The 13,132-nt window shown below is 42.1% G+C and overlaps 1 protein-coding gene across 4 annotated transcripts in view; it reads right to left on the reverse strand.

The window, feature by feature from the left end:
- LOC118582464 (putative endogenous retrovirus group FC1 Env polyprotein) overlaps positions 1-13,132 on the reverse strand; it is a 38,780-nt gene that overhangs the window by 16,198 nt on the left and 9,450 nt on the right. The window contains exon 1 of one of the 4 annotated variants that reach the window (XM_036185364.1): positions 4,293-4,324. The exons of 2 other annotated variants lie outside the window; for them this stretch is intronic. The gene's annotated coding sequence lies outside the window, so the exon portion shown is untranslated. Of the gene's footprint in view, positions 1-4,292; positions 4,376-13,132 lie in introns of those variants that run through there. One more of the 4 variants, XR_004944776.1, reaches the window with a different exon arrangement.

Below are 13,132 nucleotides of genomic sequence, written 5' to 3' on the forward strand. Positions count from 1 at the left end.
ATAGAAGAAAAAAGCTTTCTCGCTCTCTCTTTGCCTGCTTCCTCTTGCCTTTCTTTTTTTTTTTTTTTTTACACAATTTCCTTTAGAATTATTTTATTAAATCATAAATGTACAACAGCTTCTTAACTCTACGTATGCACTTAAATTTTTAAAGGAAAAACATTATGTCTTATTACACCATGATCCTGACTAATAGCTTTTCAACTTTGGAGAAAAATCTTTAAAAAGGTTTCAATGTCACATGAAACTTACAAATTTAACATTATCAAAGAAGGAATGCTTCTACACTCTCACAAAGACCACTAGAAAGAAACAACAATTAGAAAGCTGAGAATCTTTCTCAAAAGCATTTTTTGTTACAATCCTTCCTCCACAGTAAGATAATATCATTAAATAGCCCAATCTACTCACAAAATGGCTCTCTGCATCTGCTCTGGTGTCTTCTGCAATATCACTGCATATTTATGCATGACTGAGATAAGAGTTTCCTTAACATTGTTATTTCGATAACCTGAAGCTGTTCCGTTACCTCTGGGCTCTCATCCTCTCCTATTTATACAGTGAAGCCCAGGGTGAGTAGGAAGAAGCTCAATATGGGCTCCTCCCACCATAGCCCCACTTCCTCCACTTCTTCCACTTCCTCCAGGACCACAGTTTCCTCCACCACATGGTCCTCCCATGTTCCTGCCACCACCAAAGTTTCCTCTCTTCATAAGCCATAGTTAGAAAGTTGCTGGTTATAATTTTCAAAATCATTATAATTTCCACTTCCATAATTTTCTCCTCCATAGTGTCATAACCACCTCCATAGTCCCCTGGTTGCCCTATCCAGGTCCTCTACCATCGTATTCTCCTCTTCCCCCTCCATAACCAGGGCTACCTCAAAAATTGCCATCTCCAGGTCCTCCTCCTCCATGTCCATACCCATCCCCAAATCCATGTCCACTTCCATATCCATCAGAACCCCCCCCCAAAAGTTGCTTTGTGGTTCTGGTCCTAAATTGCCATCACTACCACTGAGAACCCCAAAAGCAAAGCTTCCCCCTCTTTCACTCCCTGAACTTTGGACTTCCTGCATTCCTTGTCTGGATAGTTTGGACTTCCTGCATTCCTTGTCTAAACAGTTTGGACTTCCTGCATTCCTTGTCTAGACAATGCCTTTCTAACTCTTGCATTGTGGCCATTGATGGTCTGATATTCTTGTAATACAATTTTATCCACAGGAGCATGGTCATCAAAAGTAACAAAGCCAAAGCCTCTTTTCTTCCCAGACTTCATATCAGTAATTATTTCAATAGTATCAATTTTCCATATTCTTCCAAGCAATCTCTAAGGTGATGTTCCTCAGTATCTTCTTTAATTCCACCAACAAACAGCTTTTTCACAGTCACATGGGCACCTGGTTGTAGATATTGGTGAAATTATTAAGGCCACTCCACATAGTTAAAAGGGAGGTTTATTTTGTGGGGTAGCTTACAAATGAAGGGATAGTTTGCAGGGTCTGGGAAAGGTATGGCGCAGTCCGGCGGTGTTCTCTGGAGAACTTTGCTTGGTCTACCTCCAGCGCCCAGGGTCCTGGAACCAAGAGAAGCCTCTCCTCTTGATCCTGGGTCTTCAGCGTCCTCTCTTGGCCCCACCTTGTAGGTGTGACCATTACCCAGGCCAAGGCTGGAACGGTTACCCACTGCAGCTGGTTTTCCAGACCCCTTTCTTGCTACAGCCCATTTTGGCTCAACTACCCTGCCATCAATGGAACTGAACAAATACTAGATCTTAGACTTTCCATTCACAACTAGCCATTGTTGTATAAGCTGGACTGCAGCCTGTAAGTCATTCTAATAAATTTACACACACACACACACACACACACACACACACACATCTACATATATAGATATAGGATTCATTCCATAAATTCAGTGAAGCTAGAGAACCCTATTAACACAGGACTGGTGAGATGGGTCAGTGTGTAAAGGTACTCTAATGACCTGAGTTCAAGCTCCGAGACCCACAAGACAGAAGGAGAGAACTGACAGCAGAGGCAGTAGTTATTATAAAAAAGAAAAGAAGAAAGAAAAATAAACCTTAAAAATCCTTAAATTGCTTATAATTATATACACATACACATATACACAAAACATATCTAAAAGCACAGAGACACGTGATCCTCTTAATCCTCAGGATGAAGAGCTGAGCATCTCAGAGGAGGACAATTATCCAATAGGAAAAACTGCACCTGGAGCAGGAGCAATCATCTCTTAAAATTAATTTCTCCCTCAAGCCATTGGGACTGCACTGTAGACCCAGAATCAAGACAAGGATCAAGGAGATAACACCTTGGTCAGAACTGTGTCATTATGTATACACTGTCTTTTCAAACTGTCAAAAACACATGTTACTTCCTGCAAAGGAAGATCTAGTACCATCAACCACCTCTCCTTTGCCATTGTTCTGTCCCTTTAACTGGCTCTGGGACATGAGGACACGCTCAGCATGGCGGGGCCTCTGGAACTGATACTTCTTAAAAGTTTAGGTTTGCTCTGAGTCAAAAGGAAGCTGTAGTTTACATGAGCCCTCACTTGCCAGTCAATTTTGTACCAAGTAAATGGCTCTCTAACATAAGCACTTATACACAGTGTATAAACACATAATCACATATAAAAATAGACTTTTAAAGGCCAGCATTTTGAATGTTGTTGTTTGTTAGGATTCTATTTCCTATAATCTTTGCTGTGAAGAGAAACAACATGAAGATCTTTAGCAAATATGCATATCTATTATTTTACACATAGTCCAGCCTTAATAAATGACTTACAACATTTCTATATAAAGCATATTTTGAAAAAGACAACATATGATTTTTATATTACCTATGACTATTATATAAATGAAATACAATTTAAACTAACTTTTCAAATTTACAACCTGTTCTGGAAGGAAATCCTTACCAAAATCTGTGAATAAAACACTAAATTATAGCTTAAGTGAAATATTTATCTTACAACTCTAATGAATGTTATACGATATAAATAAGTTTATTTTACTTTAAGGTTTTAAGAAACACTTAATAGAATCAAGGTAACACTTTACTATTGTGTTTTATTTTTCAAGACAGGGTGTCTCTGCAGCTCTGGCTGTCTTGAAACTTGCTCTGTAGACCAGGCTGGCCTTGAACTTACAGAGATCTGCCTGCCTCTAACTCCCGAGTGCTGGGATTAAAGGTGTGTGTCACCACTGCTTGGCAGGTGTGGTGATATATAACTTTAATCCCCGAGACAGGCAGATCTCTGAGTATAAGGCCGGAGCAGTTCCAGGACAGCCAGGGCTACACAGAGAAACCCTGTCTTGAGAAAACAAAACCAAAAAACCCAAAACAAAACAAAAAGAAAAGAATATAGTCAGCAGAATGATGTCTTTACCAATGAAAATGGTTTTGGTTTTGGTTTTGTTTTGTTTTTTAGTTTTTCGAGACAGGGTTTCTCTGTGTAACTTTGGTGCCTGTCCTGGATCTCGCTCTATAGACCAGGCTGGCCTCAAACTCACAGAGATCTGCCTGCCTCTGCCTCCCAAATGCTGGGATTAAAGGCGTGTGCCAACACCACCCAGGCCTTCTTTTAATTTTTTGAAGCAAGGTTATATTTTATATGCTTGCTGTGTGTCTACAAGGAGAGGAAAGAAATAAAATAAGTAGAGATTCTTAGTCAGGCATTCTGTGCTGGCCCCGTGTCAGTCTGAGATACAGTTTCCTCTCTAGATCTGGCAATGTTGGCCTGTCCCATACAGTAATTTACCAGAATTTGGTCACTACCAATTGATTCAGCTGGCTGCTTTCCCCTCTGGGCATCCCAAGAGGCTTTTGGATCAGAAGTGCTCTGTCCAGTGTGAAGTGTAAAGACAAAGATACACTTAATAGCTGGTTTTTAACCTTTCACAAAGCAAGAATATGTGGTTTAAAATAATCTATTCAGACCCAAAAAGTCCCATCATAAGGGAGGAAGGCAACGGGGTTCTAAGGTCTGAAGTCAAGGAGACAGGCAAGAAGGAAACAAAGCACTTTAAGACTTCAGAGGAAGAAAGGTACAGAAGCAATTGTTCCTGTGTCTGCTCAGGGGAAGGCATTCTCCACTGTATCTCAGGGCTCCCTTGGAGGCAAGAAACTGATGTGGGACATCTAAGGGCTCATCCCCTCATGATGTCCCCACAAAGCCACGTACAGCCATCTGACGCAGAAACAGGATAGATAAACCTATACAAAACAAACAAAAAACAGAAGTAAAGGAACCCAGGATAACCTGCAAACTGGTAGGGTAGAGGTGCTTTCCAACAGATGGGGAAATTCACCAACCATGCTTCAAGATGGATCTCCTGTGCGAGGCTGAAACAGAAAACAGAAGGTTTCTAAAGGTCTAAAACCGAACAAAACTAAAGACGATCAATGAAACCAAAATGTTTCAAAAACAATCAAAATAGATACTTTAAAGCAAACACTGGAGAAGTAAGCAATCAAACAATTGAATGATCCAGACAAATGTTAGGTTTGGATGGGGGAAGAAAGTTTCAAGAGGACACCGAGATGAATTTCTTGAGAATAAGAAGTTTACTAGAAGAGTTATTAATAGCATTAGTACACAGACAAAGGTGTGGAATTATTCCTTTACACTATGTGAATACATGTTGCTGTGGTTGGTTTAATAAACAAGCTACTGGCCAATAGCTGAACAGAATAAGGTTAGACAGGAGAGCCAAACTAAGAATGCTGGGAGGAAGAAGGGTGGAGTGAAGAGTTGTGAGCAGACAGAGAGAAGCAAGATGGGCATGCCATACTGAGAAAAGTAACCAAGCCATGTGGCAAAGCATAGATAAGAAAATGTAAGAGTTGGCTAGTAACAAGCCTGAGCTATTGGCTGAACATTTATAATTAATATTAAAACTCTGAGTGGTTATTGGAGAGTGGCTATCAGCAATGGGAAATTCTGCCTACACAAAGGGGCAACAGCATGTCCCAGACTCCAAGAATTCAAGTCCCAGCACCAGAGACAGACATCATGGTGGGGTCTGTGAAGAAGATCAGAGCCTACATGGCGTGGGAGGTAGTCTCTTTTTAGACCTTTTGAGGATGGAGTTCACAGCAAGATCTCACAGCTAGACTCACTAATTCCCAGGCAAGGAGTTAGGGAAGAGGATGGGGAGCAGGATGAGGTTCTCCCAGGATACCAACAACCCTGTTCCTCAGGGTTCACAGTATCTCATTAGGGTGCCTGTTAGCAACTGTGAAAGGGGTGAGTGTATTAGTTACTTGTCTATTGCTGTGATGAAACACCATGATGAAGGCACCTTAGAGAAAAGTTTGAGCCTATAGTTCTAGAGAGATAAGAGTCCATGATGGCAGAGCAGAGGCATGGGAACATGTGACAGGAGCAGAAAGCTGAGAGCTCACATCCTGAACTACTCATGAAGCAGACAGAGCAAATTCCAAATGGCCCAGTCTTTAAGCTCTGAAAGTCCACCTCCAGTGACATACTTCCTCTAACAAGACCACACCTCCTAAGCTTTCTAAATAGAACTACCAACTGGAGACCTGGCATTTGAGTACCCTAGACTGCCGGGATATGGCATTCAAACCTCCACAAAGCATTTGTGTACCTGGATTCTAACATTACATTCCTTTTTTTGTTTGTTTGTTTTGTTTGTTTGTTTTTCGAAACAGGGTTTCTCTATGTAGTTTTGTGCCTTTTTCCTGGAACTCACTTGGTAGCCCAGGCTGGCCTCAAACTCACAGAGATCTGCCTGGCTCTGCCTCCCAAGTGCTGGGATTAAAGGCATGCGCCACCACTGCCCGGCCTAACATTACATTCTTAAAACAAGCAAGATACTAAAAACTTCAGTCCAGAATAAACTAACAGACCATTGACCAAATCAGGGAGGTCCAAAAGAGTTCTAAAAATAGTTCACCAAAATCCACCTGAGGAAATAACACCCAAGTGACTTGGGCTCAATGGGTCCATTCAGGTATCTCTCTTCCATCCAGGTGACTTCTCTGATGAAAAGTGGATGTTAGCCAGGTGGTGGTGGTGCATGCCTTTAATCCCAGCACTCGGGAGGCAGAATCAGTTAGATATCTGAGTTCTAGGCCAGCCTGGTCAACAGAGCAAGTCCTAGGACAGCCAGGGCTACACAGAGAAGTCAGTCTTTTTTTTTTTTTTTTTTTTTAAAGTTTCTCAGAGCATCACATTGTGGCATCATAACTGCCAACACAAAACACAACTCTTACTGCACTTGGGGTTACAACATGTGCTCTAAGTCAGGTATGGCCACTTGTCCTCAAATAAGACAATTAAAAGAGCCAAATCAAAGGTAGAAAGCAGAAAAGGGAGATGTATTCAATGTGGCCACATTGGGAAGATGGACTTGCATTGCAAGATAGGCTTAGGGGCAGGGAGTTCACTGGATATCTTTGTCCCCCAAGTTCATGTTCAATAACATTCTCACCTCACAGAAGATAAACAATTTATTATGGAGCCAAATATGAGTCATCATGACCTGGGAACACAGATTTATATCACTCTAAATTCCATGTTCCAATATGGAAGCAGTTTTAAAACATTGTTATGGTTACAGAACAAGGAAAGTCATAAATCAAGACTTTTCTAATATATTGGTGGGCCAGGCAGTGGTGGTGCATGCCTTTAACCCCAGCAATCAGAAGGCAGAGCCTGGAAGATCTCTGTGAGTTATATATATATATATATATATATATATGGAGAGAGAGAGAGAGAGAGATCAGAAAGGTGGGCTACAGAAAATTGGGGAAACCTCTGTGATAGGCCTCAGATGCTTTCTAAAGGCACTCAGCTTTTGGGGTGATAGAAGCTAGTGGTCTGCCAAACTGATACATTCCAAAGAAAAACTAGTGCCCTGTTTGTACATTCCAAGCCGTCTACATAATGTCACAAAGGATCTTGGGAGGACAAAAGACAGCTATGAATGGGGCTAAAGATGGCCTGAGATCATTTGGCTCTGGACTAGGAACATTCCAAGCTCTTCACAATCACTGGAGAGCTAATAAGCCAATCAGTCTTACAAAACGTTCCATTTGATGATGTGGCTCCTTTCCAGGAACTTGGTTCACAGGGTGAAGATAAAGGTTATCAATGGCCACAGTCAAAGTCTGGCTTCAAGAAGCCAGCACACTGTGTAATGCTTTGCTGTTCTAGAAGCAGAAATCATGTGTGTTGACATAAAGAGTGGGTTGTTTTTCCCATGTGGGTCTCCTGGTGACCTTTTCTGCATATTTCTCAGCTCATACAGTTTGGGGGCAGCTGTGAACTGGGAGCTAGATGAATCTGGAAGAAAATGGATTCTTTCAATACTGCTGTTTACTATTACCAGGGCTGTTAGCACCAAAACCTAGACTCTGGTACCCCAATCTAATTATGCTCAGCAGTGGGTACTCAATATACCAAACCAGAGAGACAATAACAAAAAGCAGAGAAATGAGATGCAGAAATGTAGTGTCATGTTGCCGAGGCTAATATCAAACTTGAGGTTCTTGACCTGCTTCTGACTCCTGAGTGTTGGCTTCCAAGCATGTGCCACCATTGTCCCACCCTTATGTCTAAAATCTTAATATACTAGTTCTGTTTCTTTCCTTTGTACTTCTTAATGATTACTGATGCTGGAAATTCTAGAGTGGCGTTAACTTATAGGAATAAGTGTAGGCCTTAGGTTTGTCTTATTCCTCACTTCAGCTGGGAGGCGTGCAGTATTCATCATTAAAGATGACTTGGCTATTTGGGAGCATCATGCTGATAAGCCTACTGTTTAGCAAACCAAATGACTTACTTTTGCCTCGAATTTTTATACTTATATATACATAAAGACAGCCATATTTTTCTACTCATCTCTACTGATATGATACATTTTACTACTTGGCATCCTATTGTTGAAGTGTCCTTGGACTTCTAGGCTACCAGGATTGGGTCATTCCTGAATGAGCATCTGAATTTGCAGTACTGGAAGTTGCTTCAGAGTGTCTGCATCTATTTATAGGTGAATCTGACTCAGAACTATCATGACACCATTATGTGTATGTGTCATCATTTCTAGAGGAACAGAGCCATTGGGAGATTATGGATTTATTAGTCAGCTTTCAACTAGTAACAACAGCTAATTCACACCTGAGAAACTGAGAACCCAGAAGTCCCTTAGTCCTTGAGGCTGAGTGCCTCAGCAGAGTTATAGCTAGAGTTTTTCTGGTCCTGCCTGGCCCACAGTCAGGACAAATCTCACTCACCCGCCAGTCCCGCAGCTGCTCAGACCCAACCAAGTAAGCACACAGAGACATATTATTTTTAAACTGTATGGCCATGGCAGGCTTCTAGCTATCTGTTCTTATATCTTAAATTAACCCATTTCTATTAATCTATTAAGTTGTCACATCTTCTCATATGGCAGCGGCTGGCAGGTCTCTCTGCCTCAGGCTTCCACTTCCCCAGACCTCCCCTCTCTCTGTCCCGCCCATACTTCCTGCCTGGCTACTGGCAAATCAGTGTTTTATTTGTCAATAAATCACCCACAGCACAGAGTGGTCCCCCAAATCAGAGTAGGCCTTCCACCATCAATCAAATCAATCAAGACACATCTTCAGATGAGACTCACTACTTGTGAGATTTGTGGTGAGTTGATGTTAAAACCTGCCATAACCCTGTGTTCTGGCATCAAAGTGATCCCAGTTTAATAGAGCAAACTGGTGCATTCTCAGCTTTTGCTATGCACTGGAAAACATGTGATCTAGAATGAGGATGTTCTCTTCTTTTCCCACATCACTGGCCCATGGATGATTCAGTAGTGGTAGAGACATTCTTTTCTGTACTTCCAACATGACAACTACTGGTCACATGCAACTTTGGGGCACTCAAAATCAGTTAAAGCTCTGAATTTTGATTCTTACTTGTTTTAATCAATTTAGGTTTAAATAGCCACACTTGATCATTCCATTGTTTATTATTGGGCCAGACAACACAGCTTTTAGAGTTTGAATGGAATAATCCATGAAACACACATCTCAGCCCTGTGCCCCTTCCCACTATTATTCTCCGTTTCCTATCTACAAAGCAGTTCTAGAAATCGATCATTACAGGGGAAAAATTGATCTTAGAAACTCTTATTTAGAGTCTCAATTTTGCTTGTTTGTTTTGAGTCAAAGTCTCATATTTGCCCAGACTGGCTTGGAATATATGACGTAAGGATGACCTTTCCTCCCAAATGTTGGGTAGCACACTTAACTGAATTTTCCAGTTAAGTTCAAGCTCACCGTTTTATACCATACTCCTACAATGGCATTTTGTTAGCCATGTTAATGCTTACACTGCTTCTAATCTCATCCATCTTCCCTGCAGTAGCCCATTGGTATTTGTACCACTTGTTTCTTTGACCAAGCTTGTCATGACAGCTTCTTCCACGGGATCTCAAACTCAGATGCACTATCAAACAAATGAGGACTTGAGATCTTTAAAATGTTCCCTTTCTCCTGCTGAAAGCCAGGCCCTACCCCTGGCCTCCGGACCTCACCTCCACCCTCATTCTCAGGACCCTCTGGCTCTCACACATCTCTTTCCCCACACCGCATCTGCACCCTTCCTCTTTGTTGAATTCTTCCATGGGTGCTGACACACAGTCCAGTCTCTTGAAGGTCTCCAGTTTTCTCTTAATCTTCCTCTGCTCCCCCTCCACTCCATCACTGTATTGGTTATCTTTTGCTCCATAACAGATCATCTCCAAATTTAGCATATTGAAACATAATTAAACACTATCTCTCTGGGAATCTAGCAGTTGCTTAGCCTGATAGATCTGAGTCGGGTTTCTCATGATATTGACTAGGGTGCCATAATTGGAATCTGACTCAGGATTTTCACACAGCAGTTGGTCAGAGGGCCTCACTTCCTCCACATTTGGGCTTATCCACAGGTCATGTGCAACATGGAAGCTCCCAAAAAATAAGAGAAAAAAACAACCAAAATAGACCCACTGTGTCTTCATGCCCTAGTCAGAGTGATAAATTATTGCTTCTGCTATATGCTCTTGGTCATACAGACAAACCTCCAGTGCAATATGAATTCCATCAGGTCCTTGGGAGTCACCTTGTAGGTGATTTGAAAAAGAGTTCTTGGGGTGGTTCAGCTGGTAAAGGCACCTGCTGCTGAGCCTGACTGAGTTCAATCCCTGGGATTCACATGATGGAAGGCAAAAAACAACTCCTGAAAGTTGTCCTCTGACCTCCACAACACATTAAATGATAGATAGATAGATAGATAGATAGATAGATAGATAGATAGATAGATATAGACAGACAGACAGATAGATAGACAGATATAATAAGATATAATACAAAGAAACCTGATATGTCTGCATGTTACAATTGAATCTTCGCAACATTTTGAGACATGTCCTCAGGTTTCCTCTCTACGTCATTCATTTTATTTTAGGCGGGGCTCATTCTTTTTCTTTCTTTATTAACTGCTTTTTGAAGATGTGTTTTGTTTAGAGATAGGACCTGAGCTCAAACTCAATGCGGTATTGTGTTCCCCCAAAATATTGTGTGTTCCCCAAAATAAACTTATCTGGAGTCAGAGAACAGACAACCACTAGATACAGAGCCACAAATGGTGGCTAGAAAATGGGAAGAGTAAGCCATAGCAGAAGTTGGGCGGTGGTGGTACACGCCTTTAATCCCAGCACTTGGGAGGCAGAGCCAGGTGGATCTCTGTGTGTTCAAGGATACAGCCAGCATGGTGACATATGCCTTTAATCCCAGGGAGTGATGGCAGAAAGAGAAAGATATATAAGGCGTGAAGACCAGAAACTAGAAGCATTTGGCTGGTTAAGCTTTTAGGCTTTGAGCAGTTGTTCAGCTGAGACCCATTCTGGATGAGGGCTCAGAAGCTTGCAGTCTGAGGAAACAAGACCAGCTGAGGAATTGGCGAGGTGAGGAAACTGTGGCTTGTTCTGTTTCTCTGATCTTCCAGCATTCACCACAATAACTGGCCTCAGGTTTGATTTTATTAATAAATACCATTAAGATTCCATCTTCAACTCAATATTCTCTTGCCTCGGTTTCCTGAGTTCTGCAGTTATGGAGAGCTATGCCTGTCTTTGAAGACTGAGAATTCATAAGTCATCCCCTTTGTAATGACTATTCTTAGTTGTCAGTTGGACTACATCTGGAATTAACTAAAACCTAAGTGGCTGGGTACATCTATGGTGGATTTTTTTTTTTTAATTAAATCATTTGAAGTGGGAAGAATCACTTTTAATCTGGATCTTTTGAGGTAGGAAGATCCATTTTAAGATTTGTTTAATTTTATGTGCATTGGTATTTTGCCAGCGTATATATCTGTGAAGTTGCCAGATCCCTTGGAATTGGAGCTACAGACAGTAGTGAGTTGCCATGTGGATGCTGGGAATTGAACCCAGGTCCTTTAGAAGATCAGCCAGTGCTCTTAAGTGCTGAGCCATCTCTCCAGCCCCAGGGAAGATCCATCTTTAGCCCGGCCCACACCTTCTGCTAGCAGCCTATACAAGGACATGGAAGAAGGAAGCTTGTTCTCTTGGGCTGTTTGCTCTGGCTCTTACTGAAAGGTCCATTCACTGGCATTAGAGCCAACTTCTTTGGGATTCTGGTGTAGAATGAAGACTAAGACATCCAGCCTCAAAAATTGAACAACACTGGATTCTTGGACCTCCCATTGGTAGACAGCCATTGTTGGGCTAGTTAGACCACAGCCTGTGGGCATTCTAATAAATCCCCCATATATATACATATATTCATTCTCTAAGTTCTGTTCCTCTAGAGAACCCCAATACATGTTTATTTACCTTTCCCCTCAGTTTTGATAATTTGTTCCCCATCTACCTTGGGATTCCTACTTTATTTTCATCCTTGCTAGTTAGTTCTTGTCAACTAGACACAAACTAGAGTCCCTTGGAAAGAGGTAACCCCAGTTGAGGAATTGGGTCCATCACACTGGCCTGTAGACTAGTCTGTGGGGCATTTTCTTGACAAATGATAGATGTGGGAGGGTCCAGCCCACTGTGAACAGCACCACCCTTGGGCTGGTGGCCCTGGGTTGTAAAAGGAAGCAGGCTGAGCAAGCTCTGGAGAGCAAGCCAGTAAGTGCTCCCCCCACACTGTCTGCCTCCAGGTTCCTGCTGTGTTCCCACCCTCACCTCTCTGCCTATCAGGCAAAGCAAAGCCCTCCCCCTCCTCCTCCTCTTCCTCTTCCCCCTCCTCCTCCTTTTCCTCCTCCTCCTCCTCCTCTTTCTCCTCCTCAAGTTGTTTTTGGTCAGAGCAATAAAGAAGCCAACGAGGACAGTGTCTACCATTCATCTCTTCAAGATTGTGTCCTAATTTTACGGGGGACACTTTACAGGTACTTTTCTAACCTGTTCCTTCTTCTTTACCTATTTTTTCCCCCAACGAAAGGAACTTCCCTTCTATATATCTCAATTTCCCATCTCTTAGTTATTAAATACTTTCTTAGCTGCCAGACTCAGAGTGGGTGTTATAAAAGATTTTTCAATGCAGAGTCTGTCTGTTGCCTCAAACTCACAGCAATCCCCCTGCATCAACCTTCTGAGAGCTGGTACTAGTTATTAGCCACCACACCTGGCTTATTCTTCTTCCTTTTTGTTTTGCTAATTTTTACAAAGGAAGGGCCAGCTACCCTGCTATTTGGATTGTGGGTAAGGAGTGGCTTTCCTTATGGTGAGACTCTCGGCTAAGTATATCTGTATCTCAGTTCCCAACGCTTGGGGGACAGTTGATATAAACTTGACTGATCCACCAAGCAAGGGAGAGGAAGAAATCAGAGTCACATGTTCTTCCTGACAAGGGACCTTTCTTCTTCCCAGCACTTTCTGTTTCTTGCTGTTGACTGTGTGGTGAGTTTGGCCCTGCACAAAGGGATATCTGGCCTTTGTGTTGGCTTCAGAGAGGTAATCTATGCCAAATCTGGGGCAGTTTGTTTTTGTCTAAGATGTGGCTGACTACACTAGGTTAAGTTTTCTGGCGTGGCCATACCAGAAAGACCAACCATGTGGTGTGAGGACAGGGCAAGGGTGTTGGTGGTGCTGT

Source organism: Onychomys torridus, chromosome 4 (assembly GCF_903995425.1).
Source record: "Onychomys torridus chromosome 4, mOncTor1.1, whole genome shotgun sequence".
In the NCBI taxonomy this organism is placed as follows: Eukaryota; Metazoa; Chordata; class Mammalia; order Rodentia; family Cricetidae; genus Onychomys; species Onychomys torridus.